Here is a 13744-nt window from a genome sequence, read left to right as displayed (position 1 = left end):
ACACTAACCCTTTGAGGTAGAAGTGAGATAATTGTCTCTAATTTGTTATTTTGATTCTTGGGATGTGGGAGATATATCGAGGATGTCATATGTATATAAGATTTTGAAAACATACAATTTTTTTGAGGGTTTGGGAGGGGAGGTGGAGTGGGGCAGGAGGTGCTGCTTGGTTGGATAGTGCATATGGAACAAATGTGCATTGGACTTCTCTGCTGATGACTCAGTTTAATATTTCAATAATGATGGGCTGGGGTGAGAGGCTGGAGGGGAAATGATGAGATAAAAAAACTTGTTTTTGTGCATGACGGTTTGATTTTGGGGAGAAAATGGGAAGTGTGTGATTCAGTACACTTGTTGTTATTTGGTAGGAAGCATTTTCTGTACATGTTGGATATATTGCCCCTGTCTCAGTAACAAAGTACGAACATAAAAGAAAGCATGAACTCAAGCACAGGGAGATTCTGAAGACAATTTCGAAATTCATTTCTACTGGCAAAACAACGCTTTATCCACAGAAATGGGCTTCTTGAAAATAGCCTGCTCTGTCTGCAGGAAAACGAACACGCAATTTTAACTGCTTTTCGGGGAGCTGTCTCCTGGGGCAAGGATTGAAACAGTATGCACAGTTTTGAATTTTGATTTACTTAAAAAAAAAAAAGTATTCACACAAAAAGGGTGGTGTAAGTGTGCTTCAAGGAGGCGGTGAAGAAACAGAAAGATTATAGCAGTATAAGAGGACTGTTCAGACTTGTGAAAATGGCCAAGAGCTATAAGAATGCTGATGTATGTTAAAGGTTAGTGAGAATGTAAAAGTATGTCAAAGGTCAACCTAAAGTTTTGCTTCTGCCTTCTGGGCTCAACTTACAAGAAATTGTGTGACTTACAAGAATGCAGTATTATTAGCTGATAAGTTAAATATTAACCAGTTAGAAAAATGTTACGCTTACAAAGAAACTAACCCATTGGTGTGCAGGTTTGGGGGAGGTGATGTACAGTATATACCTCTTGCAGCCAAGGAATTCTCGCACTTTGCATTTGTCTTGTACTGTTATGGCAAATCCACATTGCTCCTAAGATATCTTACTAATAAAGATTTTTCTTTGCTGGCTGATATAAAGTGTTTATTTCAATGCCCATTACAGAGGTAGAAAGCAATTTTCAAAGGGAACATTTTCCCTTTGAAAACTGGTTCAAAGTCAGTACGGTAGGTAAAAAATTACTGCAGACATTGCATGTATTTGGGCAGTTTGAAAATTGCCCTCTATGTGACTTGCTGAAGGTCACGCGATGCAAAGCAGACAGGGTGACATAATCACGGATTTCCAGGTCCCTAGCTCTGAGCGCCATCTACTAAACTGCAGCACTGGAGGAATTTCCAGGGAATTCTTCCAGACTGGGGCAGGATGATTCCACCGGCATCGGGACATTTTTAGCTTGCTTTGGTTTTCACCTCCCACTGAAAACATTCTGGGGGTTGTTATCCTGCTTTTCCTATTCAGAAGCCAGAGCCATCTTTACAAACTGATTAAAAAAAAAAAAAAAAAAAAAAAGAACTTAAAAAAAGCAGTAAAAAGGTTCTGATAAATAGGAAATAATCTGATTTTCAATAATGTGGATCTCAAAATGGTCTATACCCTGAACTGAGCAAAAATCCTAGAGTACTAATAAGATTTATCCCACAGTCCAAGATCTGTCCTAACTTCCTGCTGCAGATATCAAGGAACCCCATGCTCCCAGCAGGACCACCCTTAGGTGAGGGGACAGTGGAACTGGGGCAGCCGCCCTGGCCCCACACTTTGGGTGACCCCTACATGTACGGGGGTTGTACCTGGAGGAAGAGGCTGCATCGTCGCCTGCATTTCGGCCTTCATGGAGGAATAGGAGGCGTCATCAGCCTCTTGGGCTCAAGAGTGCTTGTACTGGCTGCGCAGAGGAAGAGGTGTAATTGTGGGGCCAGGAAGAGGAGGAAGAAGCAGCTGCAGACAGACAGGAGTCTGGGAAGGTGAGTGGCTGGTGGGTGGAGGGGACAGGAGGTCACACTGACCAGAAAGTTATACAAATATGGCATCCTCAGACCGCAGCAGCGGATCATTACAACGTATTTAACTTCTCCTTCAGCTTTCCGCACTAGATCCATCTGAAAGTAGTTTGAAACCAATTTTAAATGTATTCTAAGATATTTGAAACGTTCTTTCTTTTGGTTTAAACTGGTTTCAGAAAAGACCGTAAACTCTCTTGCTGAAGAAACTTAAAAAAAAAAAAAAAAGAGGTAGCTGGCACCACATAAGTCATTCCTCTCTCAAGCTGTGTACACAGGAAGTGTGCACTTGACATAGGTCTGATCTTACTTGCAGCCCCCTTCTCTCCCCTCCCTTTCCCAGTTTAGCTGACTGACATGTAAATTAGTTTAATTATTTCTTCTTCTAAAATAAATTATATTTTGCCGAGCCTGCAATATGTTGTGTCAGGCAAAATTACGTTCAATATTTTTAACCTAATTGATGTCAGTCTGGAAGAAATGTGATTGACAGTAGGAAGAGAGGCAGTGTCTAGTCCCGACGAGCTCCTAAATTAGAAGGAGAGACTCTGTTTCCGGGCAGGAGCCAGAGCGCCATTAGTCTGAAGAGATTAAGGAAAGAGGAGGTCTCACTAGCTCATGCAGAGACCAAAAGTGGGGATTATGAAAACCCACAAGTGACATCCAGGACCCTGAGCCTTATGTCCACCAAAGCACTCTGACTGTGGGATTCTTTTATGGATTCAGACTTACAAAATAAAGGACAGTGGGGGAGCTTTGCGGTTTAGAGGAGCTGTGCTCAGCACACTGGGTTTTCAGAACGGCCTCCACTTCTAAGGTCAGTAACACTGTAGTTGATTTTATGGGGAAAAAAAAAAATGCAGCCTCTAAAAGGGAGGGAAAAAAAAAAAGAGTGGGAACATCTTGAGGGTTAACAAATGAAAGGTAGGACTATGGGGACTGCATTGCGCTTAGCCCAGGAAAGGACAGATCTCTAGTGGTGTTGTGAAGCCAGTGTCAGTGCAAGAGAGGGTGGAATCACAGAAGGAACACCGAGATCCCTCCTGTATATGGCAATGTTGGAAAGAGAGAGAGAGAGACAGAGTGTGTGTGTGTGTGTAAAGATTTAGCAGATTGTGATGGGAAGCAATCCCAGGAATGAACCCAGATAGGGTTGTCACCAGGCTCCAGGTCACAAGGAACAGTCCAGTCCTGGCTTTACCTCAATGTCTGCAGGGATATGTAGCTTTGAGTTTCATAGGGACCTCAATGGGACAATCATAACTACAAGTCCCTGCATGCAATAGGGTACAACAAAACAAAATATAAGGAAAAAAAAACTCCACAACCAATAAACAATGCTCAAAAAGTGGCAACACAAAAAGTTCAAAAAAATAGTGCCAGCTAAAATTCTTTACAACACAAAAGAGAAGGGGGCTTCACATTGTTGGGAATTTGATAATACATTCTCCAAGTTTTGGCTTAAAGCCACTGACTGCGTGTTCCCCACTGGGGAGGGATGGACCTACAGACTCAATTGCTTCGTTTGAAACAACGATGGCTCCATCGTTTTCAAACTGTGGCTCTCTCAGGTCCTTAACCCAGACTTACCTGTGCTTTTATTATAGATGTGATCATGCTCATGACTTGGGTGATTTCCACACTAACACCTCTTTATTTATTTCTTTATTTATTGAGTTTTATATACCGTCATTCGCTAAAGCCATCATAACGGTTTACAAAATTTAAATTGTAACTCTCTTAACAATTCTTTTTTTTAGAATTTTTGGTGGCTAAATTGTGTTGTTTGTCATGGGTTGAGTGGTTGTGGACTCTGACCCGAGGATGATGATGTCATCTGATATACTTGACGTTTTTGAGCGGCTGACGGCTAGAGATTTTGAACTGTAGACATTGATGTGCTTCTCTGAAGTCCTCGCTTTTGTGATACCCAGAATAAGCTAAGTATTTTTCAGATGAATTTCCACTGATGAATCATTGGCTGGTGATGGCACCCTTGCGATGTGATGTGCGCTTTTCTCTCCCAGTGTTTTGATGAAATTTGTTTAGGGGTTAATGAACTGTAAGATGACACTGTGACAATTGCAGTATATACTTAAGGTTGTCAACTGGCTCCAGATTTTCAGGACACGATCCAGTTATGGTTTTACTCCCCTGCATGCAGGTACTTATAGTTTTGTTTTTCTTAGGGAATGCAATAGGGAAATCAGAATAAGTCCCAGCAAGCAATGGGGTAAAACCGGGACTGGATCAACCTGTCCTGAAAATCTGGAGGCATTTGGCAACCCTATATATACCGAGCCTGTGTGAATTTTGGTCTTTTGCATTTATGTGCACATCTTTTTTGCTCTTTATAAAGTTTATTTATTATACGAGGTTCTGCCCATATCCAGAACCTGTTCTAGGCAGATTACAAGAAACATCAACAATATTTGTTACAAACAACAGTATAAAATCATCAAAAACATAATTCAAAGCATTAAAACACAATAAGGTTTGCACTTTAAAACAGCTTTCTTAGAGCTGATGATTGATCTGTCAGGGCACTATCAGCTAAATAGATTAGCTGAGCCTCAGGTGGTTTTGAAACCCCTTCTCTTTCGCATATTTAAGAATTTTAGCTGGTACTATTAAGAGTTTACTTTAACAGGATAAAACCAGGACTGGATGTGCCTGTTTCTCATGACATGGAGCCAGATGGCAATCCTACACAGGGAGATTAAATTCCTTTCCCACTAAAAGACAGTTTGATGATCTAATCTTTCTAAGAGGCTTGGAGTCAGTGAAAGAAGAGGAGTTTGCATACATGTGCATGGATATCTGCTTGCATGCAAGCAGAAGGAAAGGGGGAAGCTGGAGGCATGCAGAAAGGTTACCAGATGGCAATATGCCTTTTAAGACAGGCCGAGTCCACGCTGGGTTTGCCTCCCTGCGTGCAGAGTGACGTGCGTCTGAAAAACAGGACCTTCATTTCCATGCACATAGTTTGGAGGTAGAACCCAGGACTGGCTCAGTGTATCCTGGGTGACATGGAATCATCTGGCAACTCACGTAGGGTAAACCTCAGGAAATTATATCCATGGACCCTAAAGGCCTCTTTCGCCACAAGGCAGTACGGTGTCTTCAGGGTAGAGGTCATTCAGAAGAGCAGAAATATTTAGCGGAAAATTGACACTAGACCCATTACGAGACAGTTCAGAAGGAAATTCTCCACCATGCCCCATAGCCCTCTATACAGTTTGCTGCACGTCGGAGAGTCTTTGCTGAATGGCACAAGATGGCATGGTCAGAGGCCCTGGCTGGCTGTGAGTAGGCAGCACGCCATACGTGCACATGGAGGGACGTGCAGAAGTGGCAGGTGACAGCAGGGAATCTGTAAGCAGAACTGGTGTCCCTGGGGTCCTGCCCTACCTCCGAGGCATGTGAGTAATTAAATGGCGCCACAACACAATACTCTGATTAGAGGCCGTTTGCGGCAGGAAGATTTATCATCTCAATTATGCGAGCCATGGACACAGCAGCAGCAGCCACTGAATTCTCATCACTTTACATAAGCAGAGAGGAGGACAGGGAGAGAATCACTAATATTAGCCCTGGAAAAGTAAACAGCTTGCATTCCAAGACAAAGATTTATCCTCTTGGCCATCTGTGATGGGATCCAAGGACAGAACCATGTTTAACTCAGCCTAAAAGGCAGAATGGGGGTATTGGAGGGGAAGAGGCACGGTGAGCAGAGCGCGGTGATTTTTACAGTTTGGTTTTTTTTTGTTGTTGTTAAAGGGATATTGTCAGGTCCAAGTAAAGAAATAATTAAGTTCAGCTTACCTGGCTCAAGAGTTAGCTACCCCGAAAAACAATTACCTGGGTGCATTCTAATGTTCTCTAAAGCAGCCATTGGAAATAGAGTGCTGTGATTGGGCAAAATAGATCACGTGACTATGCTGCGTTCCCTTCAACTCATCGCGTGGCTCTCTGGGGTCACTCTGCCCAAGCCTTTTGCCCTGAAATCGGCCATTTCATACAAGCACAATAAACCACTCCTGTTCACAGGTGGGTGCTGTGCGTCACAAGACGTTTCCTTAAATCTCAATCTTGTATGGCATAGGCCATGATATCTGGCTTGCCACTAGGCATGTACATGGAAAAACAATTTCATTGTGTGTCGTTACATCGTTTCAGATTTATGTTGTTTGTATTGTTTTGTTTTCCCATGTTTATAATTAGTTTAGTTTTAATGTATGCTATATATAGTTTTTTTTTTACAACGCACATGCTTTTTGGATGCTCTGTTTCCTAAATATTGTGAATAGCGCATACTAAAATGACAGATGGGAAATACAAAATGATGTAACAAATATCATTGGTGTTTCCATGTTGTTTTAAAACAGCACATCCCTGCTTGCCACACACCCAGGAGCAACTTAATAGGAGGGGTGATACATCAGCTGCTGTGCCCTATACACTGACTGATCAGCTCTGAGCCACACAGGACCTAGCTCTTAAAAGACACCTAAATCCTGCCCTCTGGGAGGCCATTATGGCCAACTGACCTTCCTTCCCCCCACACACACACCATTTCTTACTGAATGGTTTGTCCCCCTAAATAAAACATCCAGTCTAATTCACCTCCATGCATAGATTATTCTTCTTATTTCCCTTTTAATTACCCAGTACTCCCTTGTAATGTAGATCTCAAAAGTTACCCATCTTGTTTCAGTTGAGTAGCACACAGACAGGGGATGCACTGGGAGGCTTTTATACCCATATAGTTGGCAAAACTACTCCCTGTGCTTGCCACGGGCCACCTGGTGGCTGAATGGACAGCAAAGCCACGACTGGCCAGGAAGTTACCTTCAGAAAACCTGATGGTTAATTCAGTTTCCACGGCCAGGGCAGAATGTCGGGTTGTCCCATACTTAAAACTTTTAAACTAATTAGTCGTATAATGACAGAGGAGTCATCAGGGGAGAGAAAATACGAGGACTCGTAAATTAAAGCAGGGGGAATGCAAGGGTTATATGAGGAAACGTCTGAAAAGTATCCAATCAATTCCACAGCTGTGCAGTCCCTGCCCCAGGCACATAAGGGCAAATTTTAAAAGCCCTACGCGTGGCAAATCCGGGAGATACGTGTGACTGGGGCGCGCGGACTTTAAGAGGCCCACAGCCACGCGAGTATCTCCCGGTATGCGCATTGGAAAGATTTATGGAAAAAAGGGGCGGACCGGGACCGGGCCATGGGCGGGGCCAGGACAGCGTCATGAAGTCAGTGTCGCGCACAAGCTTGCGCGCCGGAATCCCACAACTGTGTCGCTTGCTGCTGCTATGGACTGCAGGTAAGTAGTAAAATTTAAAAAATTTAGGGTAGTCAGCGGTGTTTTAGGGGGTCGGATAGTAGGGTAAAAGGAAGGCAGGTTAGGTAGGGGGATTTAGGATGTCCACTCCTTTACTGGGGCGAACTGGGAGGGAACAGGGAAACAGGCCCTAATGCGTTGCCGCGCGCATCCACTAAAATCTCCCCCTCCCCCGCTTACGCACAAGACAACATTCGTGCGCACATGCGCGCCTCAATATAAAATCTGCGCATTCACGCGCGTGTGCTGGCAAACGCGCATACATATGCGCCCACGCGCGGCTGTTAAAATCTACCTTTTGGCGCTCAATTTTCAAAAGGGGTTTGGCGCCCAAATTGGCATCTTTGAAAACTGACCAGCGCTGAGTGACTAAATTTACAGAGATAAAAAGCAGGTGGGGCCAGTGGCGGGGCAGTTTGGAGAAGTAAATTAGGTGCCTAGTTTACATCCCTAAATGTAGGCGAATAGATAGGCCTGAATTTAGACACTTCAGTCTTAGGAGCCCAAAACTTATCTTCCTAAGCTGGACAGAAAATTCGCCTAGCGTTAGGCACCTGCTCAGTGTTTTTTGAATAGTGGCCTCTTAGTTCTAACCCCAGCGCTGTGCCCCTCGCCTCCCTCAACCCCCAGTGCTATGCTCATTACTTACCCCAGTGCTGCACCCATCTCCTCCCCCTACTGAGCTCTAACCCCAGTGCTATGCTCATCACTTCCCCAACACTCACCCCAGTGCTGCACCCATCACTTCCCCCTACTCAGCTCTAACCCCAGCACTGTGCTCATCACTTCCCCAACACTCACCCCAGCGCTGCACCCATCACTTCCCCCTACTCAGCTCTAACCCCAGCGCTGTGCTCGTCATTTCTCCTCAACACTCAGTTCTAACCCCCAGTGCTGTGCTCACCTCCCCAATACTTAGTCATAAACCCCAGTGCTGTGCTCACCACCTCCCCCCAACAGTCATAAACCCCCAGCACTGTGCTCGTCACTTCCCCCGACACTCAGTTCTAACCCCCAGCACTGTGCTTACCTCCCCAATACTCAGTCATAAATCCCAGTACTGTGCTCACTTCCCCCAATACTCAGTCATAAACCCCAGTGCTGTGCTCACTTCCCCCTACTCAGTCATAAACCTCAGTGCTGTGCTCTCCTCCCCCAATACTCAGTCATAAACCCCAGTGCTGTGCTCACTTCCCCCTACTCAGTCATAAACCTCAGTGCTGTGCTCTCCTCCCCCAATACTCAGTCATAAACCCCAGTGCTGTGCTCACTTCCCCCAATACTCAGTCATAAACCCCAGTGCTGTGCTCACTTCCCCCAATACTCAGTCATAAACCCCAGTGCTGTGCTCACTTCCCCCAATACTCAGTCATAAACCCCAGTGCTGTGCTCATCACTTCCCCTCAACACTCAGTTCTAACCCCCAGTGCTGTGCTCACCTCCCCAATACTCAGTCATAAACCCAAGTGCTATGCTCACCACTCCCAATACTCAATCATAAACCCCAGTGCTGCTGATCACGCCCCGACATTCAGTCATAAACCCCAGTGCTGTGCTCATCCCGCCCCGACACTCAGTCATAAACCCCAGTGTTGTGCTCACCACCTCCCCCCGACAGTCATAAACCCCCAGCACTGTGCTCGTCACTTCCCCCGACACTCGTCCCAGATCTTTGCTTGTCACCTCCCCCAACACTCAGTTACAACCCTCAGTGCTGTGCTTGTCATCTCCCCTGACACTCATACCAACAATGTGCTCGTTAACTCCCCCAACACTCAGTTCTGACCCCCAGTGTAATGCTCATCACCTCTCAACTCCCAGCGCTGTGCTCCTCTCTTGTCCCCGACACTCAGTTCTATCCCCAGCGCTGCACTCCTCACCTCCCACGACACTCATCCTAGTGCTGTGCTCCTCACTTCTTTCCTCCTCCCTCTCAGTTCTAACCCCAGCGCTGTGCTCACCTCCCCCGACAATCATCCCAGCGCTGCGTTCCTCACTTCTTTCCTCCTACCTGACTCTCAGTTCTTTCCTCCTACCTGACTCTCAGTTCTGCGCTCACCTCCCCCGATCCTCATCATAGCACTGCGCTCACTTCTTCTCTCCTTCTCCCTTACTCTCAATTCTAACCCCAGCGCTGCACTCCTCACTTCCTGACACTCATCCCAGCGCTGTGCTCACTTCTTCTCTCCTCCTCCCTGATTCTCAGTTCTAACCCCAGCACTGCGCTCCTCACCTCCCCCGACACTCATCCCAGTGCTGCGCTCCTCACTTCTTGTTTCCTCCTCCCTGACTCTTAGTTCTAACCCCAGCGCTACGCTCACCTCCCCCGATCCTCATCCCAGCGCTGCGCTCACTTCTTCTTTCCTCCTCCCTGACTCTCAGTTCTAACCCCAGCGCTGTGCTCCTCACCTCCCCCAACACTCATCCCAGCGCTGCGCTCCTCACTTCTTTCCTCCTCCCTCTCAGTTCTAACCCCAGCACTGCGCTCCTCACCTCCCCCGACACTTGTCCCAGCGCTGCGCTCCTCACTTCTTCTTTCTTCCTCCCGGACTCTCAGTTCTAACCCCAGCGCTGCGCTCCTCACCTCCCCCGACACTCATCCCAGCACTGCGCTCCTCACTTCTTGTTTCCTCCTCCCTGACTCTTAGTTCTAACCCCAGCGCTACGCTCACCTCCCCCGATCCTCATCCCAGCACTGCGCTCACGTCTTCTCTCCTCCTCCCTGACTCTCAGTTCTAACCCCAGCGCTGTGCTCCTCACCTCCCCCGACACTCATCCCAGCGCTGCGCTCCTCACTTCTTTCCTCCTCCCTCTCAGTTCTAACCCCAGCACTGCGCTCCTCACCTCCCCCGACACTTGTCCCAGCGCTGCGCTCCTCACTTCTTCTTTCTTCCTCCCGGACTCTCAGTTCTAACCCCAGGGCTGTGCTCCTCACCTCCCCCAACACTTATCCCAGCGCTGCGCTCCTCACTTCTTCTCTCCTCCTCCCTGACTCTCAGTTCTAACCCCAGCGCTGCGCTCATCTCCCCCGACACTCATCCCAGCGCTGCGCTCCTCACTTCTTTCCTCCTCCCTGACTCTCAGTTCTAAACCCCAAGGCTTTTGAAACCCCCCTGCTTGGCTTTGACCTGCTATTTGGCATCTGCTCAGAGGCTTCCTGCTGAAATCTCCTCTGCCACTTTGAAAGGTTTTCCTTTACCACTGCCCTTTCCACCAGAGAATTTAGACATAAATTGTATTTTAAATTCAATATCCCTCATTAATATTTCATGATTACAAAACGTTGAGGAGAATGTCAGGAGGAGGAATGGCTGGATGGTTAAAATGGATGAATCAGAAGCAGCTGATGGTGAAAAGTCAGAATAGTAAAGATGCTCTCCGGCTTCTGAAGTAATCGGATGTGACATGCAGCTGCACCAGAGGGGAAGCGCAACATTTACTGACTTGTTCTCCAAATCCGAGATGCTGTGTATAAATATTTTACTTCTGATTCTTGTCACCTTGTATTTGCTGTAAGAACAGCGCTGTCCCAGAGCACCAGCACACCTTGGGGCCATGTAGCCATGGCATATTCAGCAGCGTGTACCCACTTGAGCTCAGCCTTCTGTACCACCAGCTCACCCTGGCACAGAGCAGCTGCCTAGGGTGGGGGCAATTCTCAAACAGCCCAAATAGTTGCCAACATGTTTTCTCTTTGGTTCAGTTCAGACCCAGAATTCTTTCAACCTTCTCTGGCCTGATGCTCTGTTGGCTTAACACCATGAACGAGTTCCCCATACTGAGTGCAACATGATGCCCTGTAGCACTACGCCTCAGAGGGCCACTGAGCTTCATCTGTGGGTCAGCGCTGCTGATGCAGCCTAGGGCCTGTATCAAGAGTGACTGCAGGGTGTGTCTGTGTGTGTGTGTGTGTGTGTTTGCAGAGATGGAGATCTCGGCCCAGTTTCCTTGCGGAATCCCTTCTGATCTCCCCGACCCTGACCCTCTGATCCGATCAGAATAGGACTGACATACAACGGCGGGGCAGTGTAGGGCAGCTTGCCCTAGCTACTGCCTGCATTAGACTATCGGTTTCCTAATGCTGTCAGCCTGGCGTCTCGCACAAAGGATAAACGGGTCAGGAAAAGAATGCCCTGAAACAATCCCACTTACTAGAGGAGCAAAGTACTGCACTCTCTTCTCTTTACTTTCATTGAATCTCTCTTGTACCTTTCACGTTAGCTCAGCTGCTCTCCATTCATATTTTCTTCCCGTCTGATTTCCCCTCTCTGTCCGTCCTAATGCCAGTTAGACAGTTCCCTCCCCCCCCTCTGAATCTTCTTCCTTTCCTCCTCTATTCTCCCCACCAGCGTGCACCACGTACCTCCACTGTTCGCCACAGCCCCATTCACCTGGCTTCTGCATTCACTCCCTGTTTATTCTTGGCACATAATTAATCCTTAAGAAACAGACAGCCCGGTGGGATCAGACAGCAAGACAGGCTTGCGGTTCAGGCACCACCTGCATGACTCTTTTGCTGTGCAGAGTATTGAAAGCTACACTTGAGGGGATAAATACAAAGGTACAGACATGTTTGAGAACTGGGGGCTACGGAGAGAGCACACAGGCATGGGCTGTACTACGAATGGAATTCACTAAAGCAGAAAGCAGACAAACTGCAAATAATTTTAAAAGGAATCCCAGGACAGTCTGGAATCAACATCCACTTTACCAGATTTCAAGCTTTTCCTCTCATTCCCCCATTTATGCTGTCGGATGCTGAAGATGTTTTTGCAGGACTCATTTGGTGAGGTCACAATCCAGTGTTTGTGACATCATTGTGGACAATACTTTGAAATCCTCGGTTCAGTGTGAGAATGGAACAGAGAATGTCATAATATTCTGTATCTGGGTCCCGCATCTCAATAAAGATATAATTGAATTGGAGAAGGTATAGAGAAGGGCAATCAAAATGATAAAGGAGGTGAAACGGCTCCCCTATGAGGAAAGGGTAAAGAGGTTAGGGCTGTTCAGCTGGGAGAAGAGGGGGAAGATGATGGAATTCTAGAAAAATCAGGAGTGGAATAGAATAGGTACATGTACATTGGTTATTTACTGTTTCAAAATATTCAAAAACTAGGGGACACTCCATGAAGTGGTAAGCAGCACATTAAAAAACTAATCAGAGAAAATTCTTTTTCACTCAATGCACAATTAAGCACTGGAATTCACTGCCAGAGGATGTGGTAAAGGCAGCTAGCATAGCTGGGTTTAAAAAAGGTTTGGACAAGTTCCTGGAGGACAAGACCATAAACTGTTATTAACCAGACAGACTTGGGGAAAGCCACTACTTATCCCTGGGCGTTAGCAGCATGAGATTTATCTACTGCTTGGGATCCTGCAAGGTACTTGTGACCTGGTTTGGCCACTGTTAGAAACAAGATACTGGGGCTTGATGGACACTTGGTCTGACCCAGTATGGCAAATTCTTATGTTTTTGGTAAACAGTGATATCAGAAATGAAAAATGTTACATCCCCCAATGGAGGCAAATAAAAGAAGCCTCATTTTAGAGATGAGCAGAGTAGATTTATAGACATCAAAGCTGCAGAAATTTATGGGAGTTTGTTCTTATTTTCAGTTTTGTGAATGGAAAAAGAAATCAGTGGAGAACTGGACTCTCAGGTTCTGAAGAATATCTGCATTGTACACTTCCAGTTGCTGCATTGGTTTCTGGAACGAGCTGGATCCCTGGCAGGATAGGATACCTTGTAAAGAATCAACATATCCAAAGCTGCTGTATGTGAGCTTCCGAGACCTGCTCGTACACTCTAACAGATGTGAGCCATCAAGCTAAAAAACAAATTCACAGACTACAAAAAAAAAAAAAAAAAAGCGGAAGAAAATCCTTCTTTTTCAACTCTTGAACAAAGTTTCTATGAATTTATAGATGAAGCACAGTCTCATTTTTATGGTTCCTAATTAGCAAAGATACACAGAGGCTGGGGGAATGAAAAACCTTGAAACGCCACTGTGAAATACAACTATATGGCGGGAGGGTGTATTGTTTTACACTTGCTGGAGCATTCTGGCAACAAGTCATTATTTCCTGTTGTCTGCTGGGATACCTGTGGCGACATATCAGATACACCAGCCTCACCGCCTGGCATGTTTCACTCTTGGATTCCCTGCATTTATGTAACACAGCCAAAATGCCAGCACAGCACACTGGCACCTGCCTGCCCTGTCACTGATATTGCATGGGCTCTGCCTGTGTTTGGCTTGCAGGAGCAAACAGAAGTCCTGATTCCCACTGTTACAGTTGCTACGGGATGACTGGGGGTGCAGGGGGCTTTGCTTGCTGGCACACAGGAT

At 46.3% G+C, this 13744-nt stretch overlaps 1 protein-coding gene and 1 long non-coding RNA gene across 2 annotated transcripts in view; one reads left to right on the top strand and one right to left on the bottom strand.

Annotated features, from left to right (window-relative positions):
• The window catches only part of CDH22 (cadherin 22), a 262988-nt gene that overhangs the window by 50650 nt on the left and 198594 nt on the right, over window positions 1-13744 (bottom strand). The window lies entirely within an intron of this gene.
• LOC115097139 lies at window positions 2588-13285 on the top strand. The gene is made up of 2 exons (XR_003858215.1): window positions 2588-2855; window positions 13011-13285. It is a non-coding gene; the product is annotated as an uncharacterized LOC115097139 (long non-coding RNA).

Source organism: Rhinatrema bivittatum, chromosome 8 (assembly GCF_901001135.1).
Source record: "Rhinatrema bivittatum chromosome 8, aRhiBiv1.1, whole genome shotgun sequence".
Taxonomy (NCBI): domain Eukaryota; kingdom Metazoa; phylum Chordata; class Amphibia; order Gymnophiona; family Rhinatrematidae; genus Rhinatrema; species Rhinatrema bivittatum.
Note: the sequence above shows the minus strand (reverse complement) of the source record. Positions and strands in the feature narration are given on the sequence as shown.